The following is a 22,669-nucleotide window of genomic DNA, read 5'->3' on the forward strand; positions in this document are numbered from 1 at the left end:
TCAAGATCCAATTTGCCTCCATGAGCAAGAACTACACATGTTACGATGACACTCAGAGACTTATTATTCATTGATCATGACAACCAATCACAGCCATGCACTCCCCTATGATGGTGCATGCCATGCAGCCACCCTGAGCAGAAGTTTCCACTGAAAGACACAAAGAGAGATTGGGTGCTCAGCAAGGGACTACTAAGTGCCCCAGCCTCAGGAAGAGTGTCAAGGTATAAGGATAACATAGGGCAGTTTTATGGAGGAGAACATCCATATGGTTGTGCTCCCTAAGAATGCCTCCTGGACTTGGAGTTCTCCATCATCAAATATGATAGAACTGCCAGGATCATCATCTTCCCCATGGTGGTTTCACCAACTGTCTCCTTGCCTGGGCTTCAGCGTCATGCCATTGTACATGATATTTAAGTCATCACCTCTCCTCAAGGCAATATAAATTCCTCATGATTGACACACACAAGAATTGCCATCCCCATATCCCTTTCCAGGAAAGCAAAGCTCACCACTAGTGAGCCAGGACCAGCGTTCTGAAAAGCATTTGATTTTCAGAGTATTCGTGGCCAGGCACCCAGTTGTAGCCTTTTGTTGCTGGGATAGCAGCTTATTTTCAAGACCTTCTCCCAGGCCACCTATTGAGAGAAAAAGAGCCGTAAAGGGCATATCAACAAGAAAACTGATACTTCCACTGGGATGCAGCCTCACACAAACCTTCCCTCCACAAAACGACCAGATGAGATACCTGTTTCTGTGGGACCTGTGTTTTCAGGCAAAGTCTGATGTCCCCCAGACCCGGAGCCACAGAACACAGCACAGACATGGTTCAGAATGATACATTTTGGGTGCATGTCCTCTCATATCTCAACTTGGAAAGTGGTCCACAGTCTAAAAACTGGGTTACTTGGCAAATTTTTGGAATGGGGACATCTCAACTGCTGCTTGTAATCAGTGAGTTTTCACTTCTTGAGTTCTCAAGAGAGATACTTATTTCAAAAGTGGATGGCACATCTTTTTCTGACTTTTGTGTCTCCAAGAAACATGGCTCCAGCAGACTATTCTTTCTCTGTGCCACCATTCCACTCTCCCTGAGACCTCAGAAGATACTCAGCTGAGGACATGGCCAAGCCCAAGTTGAGCCAAAGAAATCTTTAGTATGTTTCATTAGCCTAGCTGTCCAGTTTCTGTCATGATTGAAAAAAACCACTTCTCCCTGAGTTTAGAGGAGACACTTGTACCTCATCTAACAACAGACTAATAGCATCTTAAGGATCTGTTTTCTCCAGTCTCATACGGGTCTCGAGAATCTAGGTACCCATATTTGGTTAGGAATCAGTTTGACTCCGTGAATGAAAGCTCCCATCCCTCAATTGGCCCTCAGTAACTTATGATGATGGTCATGACTCCCAATCCCAGTCAAGCACTCACCTATGATGGTGCTTGTCATGGAGACAATGTGGGCAGAACATTTCACTGGAAGGCATAAAGAGAGAGTGGGAGCTAAAAAAGGGGTTGCTAAAGTGCCCTGCTTTAGGAAAAGGCGTGAAGACATTACGGTCAAAATGGGCAATATCATGGAGGAGTGCATCCAAAGGGTTGGGCACCCTTGGATGGTCTCCAAAGCTTAGTGTGCTCCAGGAGAAAAGCCATGCCATGGCCATCATCAGGCCTATGCTGTTTTGCACAATTGTCACCCAAGTTGGGCATCAGTGTAATCCTGTTGAGCATGATATTTAAGTCATCACCTCTCCTCAGACAATATAAAGGTCTCATCATTGACCCAAGCGAGGAATCCACTTTCACTTTATCCATGTCAAATACACCCATATGCTCATCACAAGTCAACACCAGAGATCATATTTCTGGAGATTATCTGATATTTTGCAGACACGAGGCCAGGCATCTGACTTACATCCTTTGTCCCAGAGGCTTAAACTTATTCCTAAGACTTCTATGAAGACAGGATCTCTGTTAAAAGGAGGAAGAAAGGGTATGTCAACACGCCATCTGTCACTTCTCTAAGGATGTGGCCTGACACAAGCGTTTCCTCCACAAAATGACAAAATGAGATACCTGCTCATGTGGAATCTGTCCTGTAGGCTGAAACCTGATATTACCCCAGAGTAGGCAGCCAAGTCCAGACAGGGTGCTTTTGATATAGTTTGGACAGTCTCCCTTTCTATCTCAGGTTGGAAAGAGGTCTCCAGTGTTTTAAAAAATGGGTTTCGTGGCCAGTGTTGGAAATGGTGGAATTCTTCCAGCAGGTTTTAATGAGTGTGTGTCCACATCTTGAGATCTCAAGAGAGATGCTGGTTTCAAAAAAGCATGTCACGTCTGTTTCTCATTTGTGTACCCCCTCTCACTATGGAAGCAGATAACTCTCTTTCCTATATGTCACCATTCCAAGTACCCTGAATTTTCAGAAGATACCCATCAGAGGCCATTGCCATTCACAACTTGAGCCACAGTTACCTTTATTATATTTCAATAAGCCTGATTCTCTTGTTTCTGTAGAGCAAAACAAAACTCACTTCTCCCTGCATTTGGACAAGTCACTTGGGGCTCATCCAACAGCAGGTCAAGAGCATCTCAAAGTTCTTTTTTGTTCAGCTTCACACAGGTATTGAGAGAAAAACTCCATGCATTGGTCAAAGTTCAGCTTGCCTCCATGAGCAAGAACTCCTAATTTTTATGATGACCCTCAGTGACTTGTGAATCATAGGTCATGACAACAAATTGCAGCCATGAAGTCACCTATGTTGGTGCATATCATGCAGCCAGGGTGAGCTGAACTTTCCAGTGAAAGACAAAGAGAATTGATATTAAGCAAGGGACTGCTAAAGTGCCCTGGCTTTGGGAAGATGGCCAAGGTATAAGGAGAACATTGGGCAATTTCATGGAGGAGCACATCTATATGCTTGTGCACCCCAAGATCTCCTCCAGGACTTGGAGTTCTCCAGTACCAAACAGGATTGAACTGACATGGTCATGTTGGTTTCCACAGCTGCCTCCTAGCCTGGGCCTCAGCATCATGCCATTGTACATGAATTTTAAGTCATCACCTCTCTTCAACACAATATAAAGTCTTCATCATTGACTCAACATAAGGATCCATCTTTCCCATATCCCTTTCAATCCCTCTCATGGACAGGCATATGCTCACCAGAAGTCAATCAGGACCAGCCTTTTGGAGGTTATTTGATTTTCAGAGGATTTGTGGCCAGGCACCTGGTTGAATCCCTCTGTTGCTAGGACAGTAGCTTATTTTCAAGACATTCTTTCTGGTCAGGGACTGGGAGAAAAACAGTCATAAAGGGCGTGTCAACAAATAAACTCATACTTCCATAAGGAAACACAAGCATTTCCTCCACAAAACACCTGGATGAGATATCTGTTCAAGTGTCTCATCAGGCAAAAATCTGATGGTCCCTCAGAACCAAGAGCCACAGAATATAGCACAGAAGAGGTTCAGGGTGATACATCATGGATGTAAGTCCTCTCATATCTCAATTGGGAAAATGGGCTGCAATGTGAATATTAGGTTTCTTGTACAATGTTTGGAATGGGGGAATCTTGGCTGTGGCTTGTAATCAGCGAGTTCTCACTTCTTGAGTTCTCAAGAAAGATGCCGATTTCAAAAGAGAATGGCACATCTTTTTCTGACCTTAGTGTACCCTCTCAACATGGCTTCAGCACACTCTTCTGACTTTGGGTTACCATTCCACACTCCCTGAGACCTCAGAAAATGCCCAGCTGAGGTCATGGCCATGCACAATTGAGCCATAGAAACCTTTGGTATGCTTCTATGAGTCTGGTTGTCCAGCTTCTGGCACGCTCAACAAAAACCACTTCTCCATGAGTTTAGAGGATAAACATCTCAAGTTGGAAAGTGATCTCCAGTGCCAAAAAAATGGGTTTTTGTGGCCAAGTTGGTAATGAGGGAATTCTGCCAGCAGGTTATAATGAGTGTGTTCTCACACCTTGAGTTCCCAAGAGATATGGTCGTTTCAAAAAAGCAAGTCACATCCTTTTCCGACTTGTGTGCCCTCCCTCACCATGGGTCCAGCAAACTCTCTCTGCTATTTACCACCATTCCAGCACCATGAATTTTCAGAAGATGCCCAGCAGAGGTCATGACCATTCAGAGCTTGAGCCACAGAAACCTTTATTATGTTTCATGAGCCTGATTCTCTTTTTTCTGTACAGCAGAACAAAACCCACTTCTCCCTGCATTGAGAAAAGAAAATTGGGGCTTATTTAACAGCAGACCAAGAGCATCTCAAATCTCTTTTTAGTTCAGCTTTATGCACATCCTGAAAGAAAAACTACATGCAGTGGTCAAGGTTCAGCTTCCCTCCATGAGCAAGAACTTCTAATTATTATGATGACACTCAGTGGTTTGTGAATCATGGGTCATGATAACCCATTGCAACCATCCACTCACCTATGATGGTGAATGCAATGCAGCCATGCTGAGCAGAATGTTCCACTGAAAGGCACAAAGAGAGATTGGGTGATAAGCAAGGGACTGCTCTAGTGTTCCAGCCTCGGTTTGAGGACCTAGGTAAAAAAAATAACATTGGGCAATTCCATGGAGTAGAACAACCACATGGTTATGCATCCCAAGATAGGCTCTGGGAATTGGAGTTCTCTAGCACCAAACATGATAGAATTGCCAGGACCATCATCATCCTCATGTTGGTTTCCACAACTATCTCCTAGCCTGGGCCTCAGCATCATGCCATTGTACATGAATTTTAAGTGATCAACTTTCTTCAAGACAATATAAAGACCTCATTATGGACCCAACGCAAAGATCAGCCATTCCTATATCCCTTTCATGGACAGCTACATTCTCACCAGAAGTCAACCAGGACCAGCATTCTGGAAATTACTTCATTTTCACAGAATTCGTGGCAAGGCACCTGGTCAAAACCCATTGTCTCTGGGATAGCAGTTTATTTCCAAGACCTTCTCTCAGGACAGGACCTGTTTGAAAAGGAGCCATAAAGGGTGTGCCAACAAGAAAACTGATACTTGGGATGCTGCCTCATACAAGGATTTCCCCCACAAAATGACCGGATGGGATACCTGTTCAGTGGACCTGTTTTTTCAGGTGAGTCTGATGGTTCCCCAGGACCAGAAGCCCCAAAAACAGTACAGAAAGGGTTCAGGGTAATACCTTTTGGATGTGTGTCCTCTCATATCTCAAAATGGAAAGTGATCTGTAGTGTAAAAATTGGGTCTCTTGGCCAATGTTTAAAATGGGGGTATCTCGCCTGTTTCTTGTAATCAGAGTTATCATTTCTAAAGTTCTCAAGAGAGATGCTGATTTCAAAAATAAGGTGGCATATCTTTTTCTGACTTTTGTTTCTCCTCTCAACATGGCTTCAGCACACTATTCTGTCTTTGTGTGACCATTTCACACTACCTGAGACCTCAGAAGATGCTCAACTGGGGCCATGCACAACATGAGCCAAAGAAAACTTTAGTATGTTCTCATGAGTCTGGCTGTCCAGTTTCTATCACGATTGACAAAATCCACTTCTCCCTGAATTTAAAGGAGAAAGTTGGATCTCATCTTACAGCTGAGTGAAAGCATCTCGAGGCTCTGTTTTCTCCAGCCTCAGCCTGGACTTGACAGAAAAAGTATCCATATTTGTTCAGAGATACCTTTGGCTCCATGATTGAGAACTCCCATCCCTCAGGTGGCTCTCAGTAACTTATGAATCATGGGTCAGGTCATGACTTCCAATCTCAGCCATGCACTCACCTATGATGGTGCATGCTATGGAGTGAAGGTGACCAGGACATTCCATTGTAAGACACAAAGATAGAATGGGAGTCAAGGGAGGTGTTGCTTAAGTGCTTTTGGGAAAGGGGTAGTAATAACTATCAGATTGGGAAACCTCATGGAGGAGTGCATCCACAGGGTTGGGCACCCCATGATGGCCTCCTAGGCTTAGAGTGCTCCAGCCCAAAGACAATAGTCATGACAAGGTCATCATTATTCCCAAGTCAGTTTCCACAATATTCACCTAAGTTGGGCCTCTGTGTAATCCTATTGAGTATGATTTTTCAGTCATCCCCTCTCCTAAGACAATATAAACATCTCATCATTGACCCAACCTAGATATCCACCTTAGTCACATCCATTTCAAGGATGCCCATGTACTCACCCCAAGTCAACACCAGAGACCAGATTTCTGGAGATTATCTGTCTTTCAACAGACATAAAGACAGGCAGGTGACTGACATACTTTATCCCAGAGGCTGAAGGTCATTCCCAAGACCTCCTCTGAATCTGGGATATCTGTTAAAAAGTGGAAGACAGGGTATGCCAAAAAGTCATCTGGTACTTCCATAGGGTTGCTTCCTCACATAAGCTTATCCTCCACAAAATGATAAAATGAGATACCTACTTATGTGGAATCTGTCAAGCAATCTGAAAACTGATGGTTCCCCAGGGCCAGGAGCCAAGTCCAGACACAGTACTTTTCATACACCTTGGACGTGCTTCCCTTAATATCTCAGGATGGGAAGTGATCTCCAGTGTTCAAAAATAGAGTTCCGTGGCCAATGCTGGTAATAGGAGAATTCTGATAGTAGGTTTCTCTGAATGTGTTCTCACAACTAGAGCTCTCAAGAGAGATGATGGCTTCAAAAAATCATGACACGTCCTTTTCTGACTTGTGTGCCCCTTCTCACCATGGGTCTGGCGAACTCTCTTTGCTATGTGTCACCATTTCAAGTTGTTGAATTTTCAGAAGATGGCCAGCAGAGGTCATGGCCATTCAAAACTTGAGCCACAGAAAGCTTTATTATGTTTCAATGAGCCTGATCTCTTGTTTCTGTAGAGCAGGACAAAACCCACTTCTCCTTGCATTTGGACAAGGCACTTGGGTTCATCGAACAGCAGGTCAAGAGAATCTCAAAGCTTACTTTTGTCCAGTTTCACTCAGATCTTGAGAGAAAAACTAAATTCATTGGTCAAGGTTCAGTCTGTCTCCATGACCAAGACCTCCTAATTGTTAGGATGACCTTCAGTGATTTGTGAATCATGGGTCATGACAACCAATTGCAGCCATGCACTCACCTATGATCGTGCATGTCATGCAGCCAGGGTGAGAAGAAACTTCCACTGAAAGACACAAATAGAGATTGGATGATAAGCAAGGGGCTGCTAAAGTGCCCTGGCCTCTGGAAGAGAGCCAAGGCATAAGGATAACATTAGGCAATTTCATGGAGGAGCACATCCACGTGGTTGTTCACTCCATGATGTCCTCCAGAACTTGGAGTTCTTCAGCACCAAACACGATAGAACTGCTGGGGCCATCATCATCCCCCTTTTAGTTTCCACAACTTGTCCTAGGCTGGACCTCAGCATCATGCCATTGTACTTGAATATTAAATCATCACCTCTTTTCAAGACAATATAAAGTCCTCACCTTTCCATTATCCCTTTCATAGACAACCATATGCTCATTAGAAGTCAGCAAGGAACAGTGTTATGGACATTATTTGGTTTTCAGAGAATTGATGGCCAGGCATCTGGTTGAAACCTTTTGCAACTTGGACAGCAGCTTATTTCAAAGACCTTCTCCCAGGCCAGAATCTAGGAGTAAAGGAGTCATAAAAGGCATGTCAACAAGAAAAGGGATACTTCCACAAGGATGCTGCCTCACACAAGTCTTTCCTCCACAAAACAACAGGTAGATACCTGAGATACCTGTTCAGGTGGGACCTGTAATTTTAGGCAAAGTCTGATGGTCCCCCAGGACCAGGAGCCACAGAATTCAGCATAGACAGGATTCAGGGTGATACAGTTTGTATGCATGTCATCTCTTATCTCAATTTAGAAAGTGGTCCACAGTGTAAAAATTGGGTTTCTTGACTAACGCTTTGAGAGGGGGATCTCGCCAGCCTCTTGTAATCAGTGAGTTCTCTCTTCTTGAGTTCTCAAAATAGATGCTGATTTCAAAAGAGGATGGCACATCTTTGTCTGACTTTTGTGTCCCCTCTCAACATGGCTTGGCAGACTCTCCTTTCTTTGTGTCACCATTCCACACTACCTGAGACCTCAGAAGATGACCAACTGCGGCCATGGCCAAGCACAAATTGAGCCAAGGAAACCTGTAGTATGTTTCCATGAGCCTGACTGTCTAGTTCCAGTCATGCTCAACAAAACTCACTTCTCCCTGAGTTTGGAGGAGACACATGGGGCTCATCTAACAGCAGGCTGAGAGCATTACAAGGCACTGTTTTCTCCAGCCTCACCCAGGTCTTGAGAGAAAAGTTACCCATATTTTGTCAAGGATGATTTTGGCTCCATGACTGAGAACTCCCATTCCTTAAGTGACTCTCAGTAACTTATGAATGATGGGTCATGACTCCCTGTCCCAGTCATGCACTCACTTATGATGGTGTGTGCCATGGAGACAAAGTGGGTAGAACATTCCATTGAAAGATACAGAGAGAATGGGAGCTAAAGAAGGGGTTGCTAAAGTGCCCTGATTTGGGAAAGGGTACAAGACATAATAATCAAATTGAGGAATTTCTTTGAGGAGTGCATTCACAGAGTTCGGCACCATAAAATGTCTCCCTAGGCTTAGAGTCCTCCAGCCCAAAAACAATAGCCATGCCATGGCCATCATCATCCCCACATTGGTTTCCACAATTGTCACCTAATTTGGACCTAAGTATAATTCTATTGAGCATGATTTTTTAAGTCATCACCTCTCTTCAGACTATATAAATATCTCATCATTGACCCAAGTTAGTCATCCACCTTCCCCACAACTATTTCACGGACACCCATATGCTCAACACAAGCCAAGACAGGAGACCAGAGTTATGGAAAGTATCTGACTTTCGGCAGACATGAGGCCAAGCACTTGGCTGATATCCTTTGTCCCAGAGGCTGAGCTTATTCCCAAGATATTCTCTGAAGCCAGGATCTGTGTGAAAAGGAGGAAGACAGGGTGTTTCAACAAGCCATATGGCACTTCCCTAGGTATGCTGCTTCACACAAGCATTTCTCCACAAAATGATAAAATGAAATACCTGCTCTTGTGGAATCTGCCCAGTAGGCTCAAGACTAATGGTCCCTGAGGGCCATAGCCAAGTTCATACAAGGGTACTTTGTTATACTGCTTGGACGTGCTGCCCTTAGTATCTCAGCTTGGAAAGTGGTCTCCAGTGTCAAAAACTGGGTATAGTGGCCAATGTACACAATGGGGGAATTCTGCCAGCAGGTATTAATTAGAGTTTTCTTACATCTTGAATTCTCAAGAGAGATGGTAGTTTCAAAAAAAGAAAGCATGCCATGTCCTTTTTGTCCTTTTCTGACTTGTGTCCTCCCTCTCCCCATGCGTCTGATGACTCTCTTTGCTTTTTGCCATCATTATAAGTTTCCTGTGCCCTCAGAATATGCCCAGCAGAGGCCATAGCCATTCACAACTTGAGTCACAGAAACTTTATTAAACTTCAATAAGCCTGATTCTCATGTTTCTGTAGAGTAGGAAAAAACCCACTTCTTCCTGCATATGGACAAGGCACTTGGGGCTCATCAAATAGCCGACTGAGAACTCTTAAAGTTCTTTTTATTCCAGATTCACCCAGGTTTTGAGAGGAAAAACTACATACATTGAACAAGGTTCAGTTTTCACCCTGAGCAAGAACTCCTAATTGTTATGATGACCCTCAGTGACTTGTGATCCTGGGTCATGACAACCAATTGCAACTATGCACTCACCTATGATGATGCATGCCTGAGCAGAACTTTCCACTGAAAGACACAAAGAGAGAACTTTTCACTGAGTAGAACTTTCCACTGAAAGACACAAAGAGAGATTGGGTGCTAAGCAAGGGGCTGCTAAAGTGACCCAGCCTTGGAAAAAGGCCAAGTTATAAGGATAACACTGGGGAATTAGATGGAGCAGCACATCCACATAGTTGTGTACCCCAAGATGGCCACCTGGACTTGGAGTTCTCCAGCACCAAACACAATAGAACTACCGAGGCCATCATCATCCCCATGTTGGTTTCCACAACTGTCTCCTGGCTTGGGCCTCAGCATAATCCCACCGAACATGATTTTTAAGTCATCACTTCTCTTCAAGACAATATGAAGTCCTTATCATTGACCCAACCAAAGGATCTTCCATCCCCATATACTCACTACAAGTCAACAAGACCCAGCCTTCTGGAGAGTATTTGATTTTCAGAGGATTTGAGGCCAGGCACCTGGCTGAAACCCTTTGTCCTGAGGACATCAGTTTATTTCCAAGACCTTCTCCCAGGCCAGGATCAGGGAGACAAGGAGCCATAAAGAGTGTTTCAGCATGAAAACTGATACTTCCACATGGATGCTGCCTCTCACTATTCTTTCCTCCAAAAGTGACCAGATGAGATATCTGTTCAGGCAGGACCTATTTTTTCAGTTGAAGACTGGCGGTCCCCAAGGACTAGGAGCCACAGAACACAGCAAAGACATGATACAGGATGATACACTTTGGATGAGAGTCCTTTCATATCTCAATTTGGCAAGTGATGTGCAGTGTAAAAATTGGCTTTCATGACCAATGTTTGGAATGGGGAAATCACCTGCTGCGTCTATTCAGTGAGTTCTCTCTTCTTGAGTTCTCAAGAGAGATGCTGATTTCAAAAAGGAGGGCACATCTTTTTCTGACCTTTGTGTCTCCTCTCAACATGGTTTTGCCAGACTATCCTTTCTTTGTGCCAACAATTCACACTCTCTGAGACCTCAGAAGATACCCAGCTGAGGCCATGGCCAGGCATAACTTCAGCCAAAGAAACCAGTAGTATGTTTCCATGAGCCTGGCCATCCAGTTTCTCTCATGCTCAACAAAACCCACTTCTCCATTTGGTGGAGACTCTTGGGGCTTATCTAACAGTAGGCTGAGAGCATCTCAAGACTCTTTTTTCTCCAGCCTCACCCAGGCCTTGAGAGAAAAGGTACACATATTTGGTCAGGCATCAGTTTGGCTCCGGGACTAAGAACTCCCATCACTCAGGTGACCCTCAATAACTTATGAATCATGGGTCATGATGCCTAATCCCAGTCATGTACCCACCTATGGTGGTCCATGCCATAAAGCCAACGTGGGCAGAACATTCCACTGAAAAACACTGAGAGAATGGGAGCTAAGGAAGAATTTGCAAATATACCCTGCTTTTAGGAAAAGTGTCAAGACATAATGATCAAATTGGGTAATTTCATGGAGGAGTCCATCCACAGGGCTGGGTACCCCAAGATGGTCTCCAAGTCTTAGAGTTCTCCAGTCCAAATATAATAACCATACCAGGGTCATCATCATCCCCACGTCGATTTCCACAATTATCACCTAAGCTGGACCTCAGTGTAATCCTACTGAGCATCATTTTAAGTCATCACCTCTCTTCAAACAATATAAAGATAATCATTTACCCAAGCTACACATCCACCCTCTCCACACCAATTTCAAAGACCCCCATAAGCTCACCACAAAACAAAAGAGGAAACAAGGGTTCTGGAGACCATCAGACTTTCAGCAGTCTCAAGGCCAGGCACCTGGTTGACATCCTTTGTCCCAGAGGCTGAAGCTAATTCACAAGATGTTCTACAAAACCAGGATCTGTGTGAAAAAGAAATACAGGTTATATAAACAACCTGTCTGGCAGTTCCCTTAGGATGCTGCCTCACACAAGCATTTACTCCACAAAATGATGAAATGAGATACCTGTAGGCTGAAGACTGATAGTCCTCCAAGGCCAGGAGCCAAGTCCAGACAAGGTACTTGGTGATACAGCTTGGACCTTCTACCCTTCAAATGTTAGGTTGAAAAGTGGTCTCCAGTGTTAAAAAGTGGGTTTCCTGGCTAATGTTGGTAATGGAGGAATTCTGTCAGCAAGTTTATATGAGTGTGTTCTCACATCTTGAGTTCTCAAGAGAGATGGTGGTTTCAAAAAAGCATGGCACGTCCATTTCTGACTTGTGTTCCCCCAATCACCATGGGTCTGGTGACCTCTCTTTGCTTTGTGCCCCCATTTCATGCTCCCTGAGTCCTCAGAAGATGCCGGGCAAAGGCCATGGCCATGCACAACTTGAGAAAAATAAATATTTATTATGTTTCAATGAGCTTTATCTCTTGTTTCTGTACAGCAGGAAGAAACTCACTTCTCCCTGCATCAGACAGAGCACTTGGAGCTCATCTAACAGCAGGCTGAGAGCACCTCAAAGCTCCTTTCTGTCCAGCTTCACTCAGGTCTTGAGAGAAAAACTGCACACATTTGTCAAGGTTCAGGTGCCTCCATGAGCAAGAAGTTCTAATTGTTATGATGACCCTCAGTGACTTGTGAATCATGAGTCATGACTACCAGTCACAGCCATGCATTCACTTATGCTGATGCATGCCACATAGCCACCATGAACAGAACTTTTCACTGAAAGACACAAAGTGAGATTGGGTGCTAACCTAAGGGCTGCCACAGTGCCCTACCCTCGTGAAGAGGGCCAAGATATAAGGATAATATTGGGCAATTTCATGGAGGAGCACATCTATATGGTTGTACATCCCAAGATGGCCTATGGAGCTTGGAGTTCTCCAGCACCAAACACAATAGTTCTGCCAGGGCTTTCATCATTTTCATGTTGGTTTCTACAACTGTCTCTTAGCCTGGGCCTCAGCATAATCCTATTGAGCATGATTTTTAAGTGATCACCTCTCTTCAAGACAATATAAAGTGCTCATCATTGACCCAACACAAGGATTCGCCATCCCCACATCCATTTCTGGGATGCCCATATGCTCAACACAAGTCAACAAGGACCAACGTTCTGAAGATTATTTGATTTTTCAGAGGATTTGACCCAGGTACCTGGTTGAAACCTTTTGACCCGAGAGCAGCAGCTTATTTTCAAGACCTTCTCCCAGGCCAGGATCTGGGAGAAAAGGAGCAATAATGGATGTGTCAACATAAACTGATACTTGCCTCCCACAAGCCTTTCCTTCATAAAACAATGGGATGAGATACCTGTTTAGATGGTTCTTCTTTTTTCAGGTAAAGACTAATTGTCCCCCAGGACCGGGAGACACAGAACACAGAACAGACAGGGTACAATGTGATACACTTTGGATGTGTATCCTTTCAGATCTCAATTTTGAAAGTAGTCAGTAGAGTAAAAATTGGGTTTCTTGGCCAATGTTTGGAATGGGGGAATCTCACCTGCTGCTTGTAATCAGTGGGTTCTCACTCCTTGAGTTCTCAAGAGAGATTTTAAAAAAGGATGCATATTTTGTCCTGACTTTTGTGTCCCCTCTCAACATGACCCTGGCAGACTCTTCTTTCTTTGTGTCACCATTCCATGCTCCCTCATACCTCAGAAGATGCCCAGTTGAGGCCAAGACCATGCATAACTTGAGTGAAAGAAACATTTAATATGTTTCCATGAGCCTGGCTGTCCAGTTTCTGTCACGCTCGACAAAAACCACTTCTCCTGGCTTTTGGAGGAGTCACTTGGGGCACATTTAACAGCAGCTTGAGAGTGTCTCAAGGCTCTTCTCTCTCCAGCCTCACCCAGGCCTTGAGAAAAAAAAGTACAATATTTCCTTGGGTTCAGATTGACTCCATGACTAAGTATCCCATCCCTCAGGTGGCCCTCTGTAACTTATGAATTTCGAGTCACTTACCTATGATGGTGCGTACCATGGAACCAATGTTGGCAGAACATTCCACTGAAAGACACAAAGATAGAATGGGAGCTAAGGAAGAGGCTGATAAAATGCCCTGCTTTTGGGAAAGGGGTCAAGACAAAACAATCAAATTGGACAATTTTGTGGAGGAATGCATCCACAGGGTTGGGCACCCCCAGATGTCCTCCAAGGCTTAGAGTTCTCCAACCCAAAGACAATAGCCATAACAGGGCCATCATCATCCCCACATCGGTCTCCACAATTGTCACCTAAAGTTGAGCCTCAGCATAATCCTACTGAGCATGATTTTTAAGTCACCACCTTACTTCAGACAATATAAAGATGTCATCATTGACCCAAGTCAGGGATTCACTTTCCCCACATCCTTTCAAGGATGCCCAAATGCTCACCGCAAGTGAAGATAGGAGACAAGAGTTCTGAAGACTGACTTTCAGTGGACTGGAGGCCAGGCACCTGGCTGAAACACTTTGTCACAGGGTTGAAGCTTATTTCCAAGATTTTCTCTGAGGACAGATCTGCATGAAAAGGAGGAAGACAGGGCATGTCTACAAGCAATCTGGCACTTCCTTAGGGATGCTGCCTCACACAAGGGTTTCCTCCACAAAGCAATGGGATGAGATACCTTGTCACATGGAATCTGTCCTATAGGCTGAAGACTGATGATCCACCAGGGCCAGGAGCTAAGTAAAGATAGGGTACTTGGTTATACAACCTGGATGTGCTTTCCTTCATATCTAAGCTTGGAAAGTGGTCTCCAGTGTCAAAAATTGAGGTTCTTGACCAATGTTGGTAATGGGGGAACTCTGCCAGTGGGTGTTAAGGAGCATGTTCTCACATCTTGAGATTTCAAGAGAGATGGTGGTTTCAAAGAAGAATGGAATGTCCTGTTTGACTTTTGTGCCCCCTCTCATCATGGGTCCAGTGGACTCTCTTTGCTTTGTGCCACCATTCCAAGCTCTCTGAGTCCTCAGAAGATGCCTAACAGAGGCCTTGGTCATTTAACTTGAGTCATATAAACCTTAATTAAATTTCAATGAACTTGATTCCTTGTTTCTGTAGAGTGGGCCAAAACTCACTTCTCCTTGCATTTAGACAAAGTACTCAGGACTCATCTAACAGCAGACAAAGAACATTTAAAAATCTCTTTTTTGTCCTGTTTCACCCAGGTCTTAAGAGATAAACTACACATATTCATCAAGATTCAACTTTCCTCAGTGACCAATAGTTCCTAATTGTTATGATGACCCTCTGTGAATTGTAAATCATATGTCATGACAACCAATCACAACTATGCTTTCACCTATGATGGTGCATGCCATGGAGCCACTCCAAGCAGAACTTTCCACTGAAAGACACAATGAAAGATTGTGTGCTAAGCAAGAGGTTGCTAAAGTGCCCCACTCTTGGGAAGAGGGCCAAGGTATAAGTATAACATTGGACAATTTCATGGAGAAGTGCACCACATGGTTATGCACACCAATATGGCCTCCAGGCCTTGGAGTTCTCCAGCACAAAACACAATTGAACTGTTGGGGCCATCATCACCTCCTTGTTCTTTTCCACTACTGTCTCATTGCCTGGGGCAGCATAATGTTATTGAGCATGATTTTTAAGTCATCACCTCCATTAAAGGCAATACAAAGTTCTCATCATTGACCCAACCCAGGGATCTGCCATCCCATCACCTATTTGAAGGCCACTCATAATCTCATCACAGGTCTACAAGGACCACCAGAAGAATGGAAATTCTTAGTCAAGGAGCCAAACTGAACCCCAACCAAATATGTGTACCTTTTCTCTTAAAACCCAAGTAAGGGCTGATGAAAAAGAGCCTTGAGATGCTCTTACCCTGCTGTTAGATGAGGCCCAAGTGTCGTGCAAACGCAAGGAGAAGTGAGTTTTGCTGAGCTCTACAGAAACAAGAAAGCCTAGATCATTGAAACACACTAAAGGTTTCTTTGGCTCAAGTTGTGCCTGACCATGGCCTCAACTTGGCATCTTCTGAGATCTCAGGGAATGTGGAAAGGTGACACAAAGAAAGGTGAGTCTGCCAGATCAATTTTGAAAGGGGGCACAACAGTTAGAAAAAAAATGAGTCATGCTCTTTTGAAGCCAGCATCTCTCTTGAGAACTCAAGAATTGAGAGCTCACTCATTACAAGACGCAGGCAGGATTATCCCATTACAAACATTGACCAAGTAAAGCAATTTTTATACTGGGGACCACTTTCCAAATTGAGCTATGAAAGGAAACACATCCAAAGTGTATCACCCAATATCCTGTCTGTGCTGAGAACTGTGGCTCCTTGCCCTGAGGGACCAGCATCCTTTGCCTCAAGACAGATGGTGAGTTTCCAAAAAGCATGCCATGTTCTTTTCTGACTTTTGTGTCCCCACTTACCATGGATCTGGTGGAATCTCTTTGCTTAGTTTCACCAATCCAGGTTCCCTGCATCCTCAGAAAATACCCAGCAGAGGCTATGGTCATTCACAACTTGAGTTAAAGAATCTGTATTATGTTTCAATGAGCTTGATTCTCTTGTTTCTGTAGAGCAGGACAAAACCCACTTCTCCCTGCATTGAGAAAAGGCACTTGGGGCTCATCTAACAGCAGGCTGAGAGCATCCCAAAGTTCTATTTTGACCAGTTTCGCCCAGGTCTTGAGAGAAAAATTACATGTATTGGTCAAGATGCAACTTGCTCCCATGAGCAAGAACTCCTAATTATTATGTTGGTCCTTAGTGATTTGTGAACCATGGGTCATGACAACTAATCACAATAATTCACTCACCTATGATGGTGCATGCAATGGTGCCACTCTGAGCAGAACTTTCCACTGAAAGACACAAAGAGAGTTTGGGTGCTAGGCAAGTTGTTGGTAAAGTGCCCCACTCTCAGGAAGATGGCCAAGGTATAAGAATAACATTGGGCAATTACTTGGAGGAGCACATCCACATAGTTGTGCACTCCAAGATGGCCTCCAGGTCTTGGATTCTCCAGCACCAAACACAGTAGAACTGCCAGGGGCTATCATCATCACCATGTTGGTTTCCACAACTGTATCCTTGCCTGGGCCTCAGCATAATCCTATTGGGCATGATTTTGAAGTCATCACCTCCTTTCAAAACAATATAAAGTTCTCATTATTGACCCAACCCAGGGATCTGCCATCCCACCATCCATCTGAAGACTGCTCATAAGCTCACAATTTCCATTCCTCTGGAGAATATTTGATTATCAGAAGATTCGAGGTCAAACACCTGACTGAAACCATTTGTCCCAGGAAAGCAGTTTATTCCCAAGATTTTTTCCAAGGTCAGGATCTGGGAGAAAAGAAGGAAAAAAGGGCATGTCCACAAGAAAACTAGCATTTCAACAGGGATAATGACTCACTCAAGCCTGTCCTCTACAAAACTATAAGATGAGATACCTGTTCATCTGGGACCTGTCCTTCGGGTTGAAGATGATGGTTCAACAGGGCCAGGAACCACAGCTCTCAACACAGAGAGAATACTAGGCTTTACATTTTGGATGTGTATCCTCTCATATCTCAATTTGGAAAGTGGTACCCAATATAAAAATTGGGTTACTTGGTCAATGATTGCAATACTGATTGCAATGAATGAGTTCTCAATTCTTGAGTTCTCAAGAGAGATGCTGGTTTCAAAAGAGCATGACTCATTTTTTCTAACTTTTGTGCCCCCTCTCAAAATAGATCTGGCAGACTCTTTCTTTTTGTCACCTTTCCACACTTCCTGAGATCTCAGAAATTCCAAGTTGAGGCCATGGTCAGGCACAACTTGAGCCAAAGAAACCTTTAGTGTGTTTCAATGAGCCAGGCTTTCCTGTTTCTGTAGAGCTCAACAAAACCCAGTTCTGCTTGCGTTTGGATGAGACACATAGGCCACATCTAACAGCAGGCTAGGAGTATCTCAAGGCTCTTTTTCATCAAATCTTACCCAGATTTCGAGAGAAAAGATACACATATTTGGTCGGGGTTCAGTTTGGCTCCATGACTAAGAATTTCCAGTCCTCTGGTGGCCCTCTGTAACTTATGAATTTGACTATTTCATGAAGGAGAGCATCCACATAGTTGGGCACCCCATGATGTCCTCCAAGGCTCAGCGTTCTCCAGCCCAAAGACAATAGCCATGCTAGGGCCATCATAATCCTCACGCTGTTTTCCACAATTGCCACCTAATCTGGGCCTAAGTGTAATCCTATTGAGCATGGTTTTTTTGTTGTTGTTGTTTTTAGTTGGAGTCCCACTCTGTCGCCCAGACTGGAGTGCAGTGGCTGTTACTGGCCACTGCAGCCTCAACCTGCTGGGATCCAGCGATCCTTCTGCCTCAGCCTTCCAAGTAGCTGGAACTACAGGCATGTGCTACCACACCTGGCTAATTTTTGATTTATTGTAGAGATGAGGTCTCGTCAAGTTGTCCAGGCGGGTCTCAAACCCACGGGCGAGCATGATTATTAAGTCATCACCTCTCTTCAGCCGATATAAAAATCTCATCATTGACCCAAGCTAGGATCCACCTTCCACCCCTCCATTTCAAGGACGTCCATATGCTCACCACAAGTCAACACAGGGACCAGAGTTCTGAAGAGTATTTTACTTTTTTGGACTCAAGACCAGGCTCCTGGCTGAAACCCTTTATCCCAGGGGCAGCAGCATTTTCCCAAGATCTTCTCTGACACCAAGATCTGCATGAAAAGGAGAAAGACAGGGCATGTCAACAAGCAATTCAGCACTTCCATAGGGATGCTGCCTCACAGAAGCATTTCCTCCACAAAATGCTGGAGGGAGATACATGGTCATGTGCAACCTGCCCTGTAGGCTAAAGATTGATGATCCCCCAGGGTCAGGAGTCAAGTACAGACAGGGTACTGAACAGCTTGGATGTACGTTCCCTCAGATCTCAGGTTGGAAAGTGGTCTCCAGTGTCAAAAATTGGGTTTCGTGGCCAATGTTGGTAATGGGAGAATTTTTCCTGCTGTTCTTAATGAGTGTGCTCTCACAGCTTGAGTTCCCAAGAGAGATGGTATTTTCCAATGAGCATGACATGTCTTTTTCTGACTTTTGTGCCCCCTCTCATCTTGGGTCCAGTGAACTCCCTTTGCTTTGTGTCACTATTCCAAGTTTTTTGAGCCTTCAGAAGATGTCCAGCAGAGGCCATGGTCACTTACAACTTGAGTCATAGAAATATTTATCATGTTTTAATGAGCCTGATTTTCTTGTTTCTGTATAGCAAGACAAAACCTATTTCTCCCTGCATTTAGACAAGTCACTTGGGGTTCATCAAACAGCAGGCTGAGAGCATTTCAAAGCTCTTTTTATTCCAGCCTCACCCAGGTCTTGAGAGAAAAACTACACATATTGGTTGGGATAAGCTTATCTTCATAATCAAGAACTCCTACTTTTTATGATCACTCTCAGTGATTTGTGAATCATGGGTAATGACAGTCAATCACAGCCATGCACTCAGCTATGATGGTGTGTACCATGGAGTCAACCTGGGCAGAACATTCCATTGAAAGACACAAAGAGAGATTGGGTGCTAAACAAGTGACTGCCAAAGTGCCCTGCTTCCCAGGAAAAGAGTCAAGACATAAGGATAACATTGGACAAATATGTGGAGGAGCGCTTCCACAGGGTTGTGCATCTCAACATGGCCTCTATGGCTTGGAGTTCTCCAATCCCAAACCCAATAGCCCTGCCAGGGCCATTCTCATCCTCACTTCAGTCCACAACTGTCACCTGCCCCTGGGCTCAGCATAATACTATTGAGCACAATTTTTATGTCATCACCTCTCTTTAAGACAATATAAAGTTCTCATCAAAGACCCAACCCAGAAATCCTTCATTTCTACATCCATTTGAAGGACACCCATATGCTTACCACAGTTATCTGGAGAGTATTTGATTTTAAGAGGATTACAGGCCAGGCACCTGACTGAAACCCTTTGTCCTAGGGACAGCAGCTTATTTCTAAGACCTTCTTTGAGGCCAGGAACCAGGAGAAAAAGAAAATAAAAGGCACATCAACAAGAAAACTGGCACTTCCACAGGGATGCTGCCTCACACAAGCCTTTTCTCCACAAAATGATGGGATGAGACACCTGTTCATGTGGGACGTGTCCTTCAGGTTGAAGACTGATGGTTTCTTAGAGCCAGGAGCCACAACTCACAGCACAGACAGGATACTGGGTGACACACTTTGGATGTGTGTCCTTACAAATCTCAATTTGGAAAGTGATCCCAGTGTAAAAATTGTGTTTCTTGGCCAATGTTTACAATGGGGAAATCTCACCTGCTGTGGCTTGTAATCAATGAGTTCTTACTTCTTGAATTCTCAAATGAAATGCTAGTTTCAAAAGAGAATGGCTCATCTTTTTCTGACTTTTCTGCCCTCTCTCAAGATGGGTCTGCCAGACTCTTCTTTCTTTGTATCACCATTTCATGCTCCCTGAGACCTCAGAAGATGCCCAGCTGAGGCCATGGTCATGTACAACTTGAGCCAATGGTACATTTAGTATGTTTCAATAAGTCAGCCTCTCCAGTTTCCTTAGAGCTCAACACAGTCCACTTCTTGAGTTTGGACAAGGTACTTGTGGCTCATCTAACAGTAGGCCTAGAGCATTTCAAAGCTCTTTCTTATCTAGCCTCACCCAGGTCTTGAGAGAAAAACTATACATATTATTGGTATTCAGCTTGCCTTCATGACCAAGAACTCCTATCCAATATGATGACCCTCAGTGATTTGTGAATCATGAATCATAACACCCAATCCCACTCATGCACTCACCTATGAGGTGCATGTCATGGAGTTAACCAGGGCAGAACAGTTCACTGAAAGATACAAAGAGAGATTGGGAGTTAAGAAAGGTGCTGCTAAAGTGCTCTGTTTTTTAGGAAGGGACCAAAACATAATCATAAAATTGGGCAATTTCATGGAGGAGTGCATCCACAGGGTTAGGCATGCCTAGGTGGCATCCAGGACTTAGAGTTTCCAGCGCAAAGACAATAGCCCTGCAAGAGCAATCACTATCCCTACATCGGTTTCCACAATTGTCACCTAGGCTAGGTCAGAGCGTATTCCTATTGAGCATGATTATTATGTCATCACCTCTCTTCAGACAATATAAAGTTCTCATCATTGACCCAACCCAGGGATCCACCATCCCTGCATCCATTTCAAGTATGCCCATATGGTCACCACAAATCAACATAGGGGACCAGAATTCTGGAGAATTTTTGTATTTTAGCATACTTGCAGCCAGGCACCTGACTGCAACCCTTTGTCACATGGACAGCAGCTTATTACCAAGACCTTCTCTGAGGCCAGGATCTGCATGAAAAGAAGGAAAATAACTAGTCAATAAGCAATCTGGCACTTCCCTAGGAATGTTGCCTCACACAGGTGTTTCTTCCACAAAAAACTGGATGAGATACCTGGTCACGTGGGACCTGTTAAGTAAGCTGAAGACTGATGGTCCTAGGCCAGGAGTCAAGCACAGACAGAACACTGTGTGATACCATTTGTATGTATGTTTCCTTGTTCTCAGGTTGGAAAGTGATACCCGGTGTCAAAAATTGGGTTTCATGGCCAATGTTGGTAAAGGGGGAATCCTACCACTGGTTTTAATGAGTGTGTTCTCACGTCTTGAGTTCTCAAGAGAGATAGTGGTTTCAAAAGAACATGACATGCCTTTTTCTGACTTTTGTGCCCACTCTCACTATGGGTATGGCAGACTCTCTTTCCTCTGTGCCAACATTCCAAGTTCCCCAAGTCATCAGAAGATGCCCAGCAGAGGCTAAAGCCATGCATAACTTGAGCCAAAGAAATTTTTAGTACGTTTCAATGAACCTGGCTCTTTGGTTTTTGTAGAGCAGGACAAAACACACTTCTCTGTGTTTTGACAAGGCATTTGGAGCTCACCTAACAGCAGGTTGAGAGCATCTCAAAGTTCTTTTTTATACAGCCTCACTCAGTTCTTAAAAGAAATACTATACATATTGGTTGGGATTCAGCTTGCCTATGTCACCAAGAACTTCCATTCATCATGGTGATGATGGACTTGTTAATCATGGGTCATGATTATCAATCCTAGGCATGCACTCACCTATGATGGTGTGAGTCATGGAAACACCTGGGCAGAACATTCCTCTGAAAGACACAAAGCAAGATTGAGAGTTAACAAAGGGCTATTAAAGTGCCCTTCTTCTTGTGAAGGGGCAAAGGCATAACAATAAAATTGGGCAATTTCATGGAAGAATGCATCCACAGGGTTGGGCACCATAAGATGCCCTCCAGTGCTTAGAGTTCTCTGGCCCAAGGACAATAGTTCTGCCAGGGCCATCCACACCCCCACATCAGTTTCCAAAATTGTCACCTAGGCTGGGCCTCAGTGTAATCCTATTATGCATAATGTTTAAGTCATCACCTCTCTTCAGACAATGAAAAGTTCTCATTGACATAGTCCTGGGATCCACCTCTTTTGCGTCCATTTTAAGGATGCCCATATGCCCATCACATGTCAACACAGGAGACCAGAGTTCTAGAGAGTAATTGACTTTCAGAGGATTTGAAGCCAGGCACCTGTCTGAAACCCTTTGTCCTGTGGGCAGCAGCTTAGTCCTATGACCTCTCCAGCCAGGATCCGCATGAAAAGGAAGAAAACAGATTGTATCAACAAGAAATCCACAAGAATGTTTCCTCATATAAGCATTTCTTCCCACAAAATGATGGAAAGAAATACCTGGTCACGTGGCACCCTTCCTGTAGGCTGAAGACTGATTATTCCCAAGGGCTCTGAGGCACAGCACAGACAGGGTACTGGGTAACATAGTTTGGATGTTTGTTCCCTCAAATCACTGGTTGAAAAGTGGTCCTCAGTGTTAAAAAATGGATTTCTTAGTCAATGTTGGAAGGGGGGAATCCCGCC

At 44.1% G+C, this 22,669-nt stretch overlaps 2 long non-coding RNA genes across 5 annotated transcripts; both read right to left on the minus strand.

The window, feature by feature from the left end:
• Window positions 1-4,154: 4,154 nt before the first annotated feature.
• LOC103269441 lies at window positions 4,155-17,028 on the minus strand. Of its 4 annotated transcripts, none has more exons than XR_504889.2 (13): window positions 16,927-17,028; window positions 16,512-16,838; window positions 16,122-16,294; window positions 14,344-14,401; window positions 14,111-14,236; window positions 13,698-13,742; window positions 13,387-13,590; window positions 11,511-11,642; window positions 9,761-9,793; window positions 7,455-7,621; window positions 7,103-7,147; window positions 4,451-4,495; window positions 4,155-4,233 (listed from the first exon to the last, which is right to left on the minus strand). It is a non-coding gene; the product is annotated as an uncharacterized LOC103269441 (long non-coding RNA). The 4 variants fall into 4 exon arrangements; XR_504886.1 differs by having other exon boundaries at window positions 4,451-4,566; XR_002482475.1 differs by lacking the exon at window positions 14,344-14,401.
• Window positions 17,029-18,359: 1,331 nt separating this feature from the next.
• LOC103269442 lies at window positions 18,360-22,367 on the minus strand. The gene is made up of 4 exons (XR_504890.1): window positions 22,324-22,367; window positions 21,848-21,891; window positions 20,530-20,573; window positions 18,360-18,427 (listed from the first exon to the last, which is right to left on the minus strand). It is a non-coding gene; the product is annotated as an uncharacterized LOC103269442 (long non-coding RNA).
• Window positions 22,368-22,669: the final 302 nt, after the last annotated feature.

The sequence above is a fragment of the Carlito syrichta genome, unplaced genomic scaffold (genome assembly GCF_000164805.1).
Source record: "Carlito syrichta isolate Samal-C Ts95f unplaced genomic scaffold, Tarsius_syrichta-2.0.1 Scaffold309264, whole genome shotgun sequence".
Classification (NCBI taxonomy): domain Eukaryota; kingdom Metazoa; phylum Chordata; class Mammalia; order Primates; family Tarsiidae; genus Carlito; species Carlito syrichta.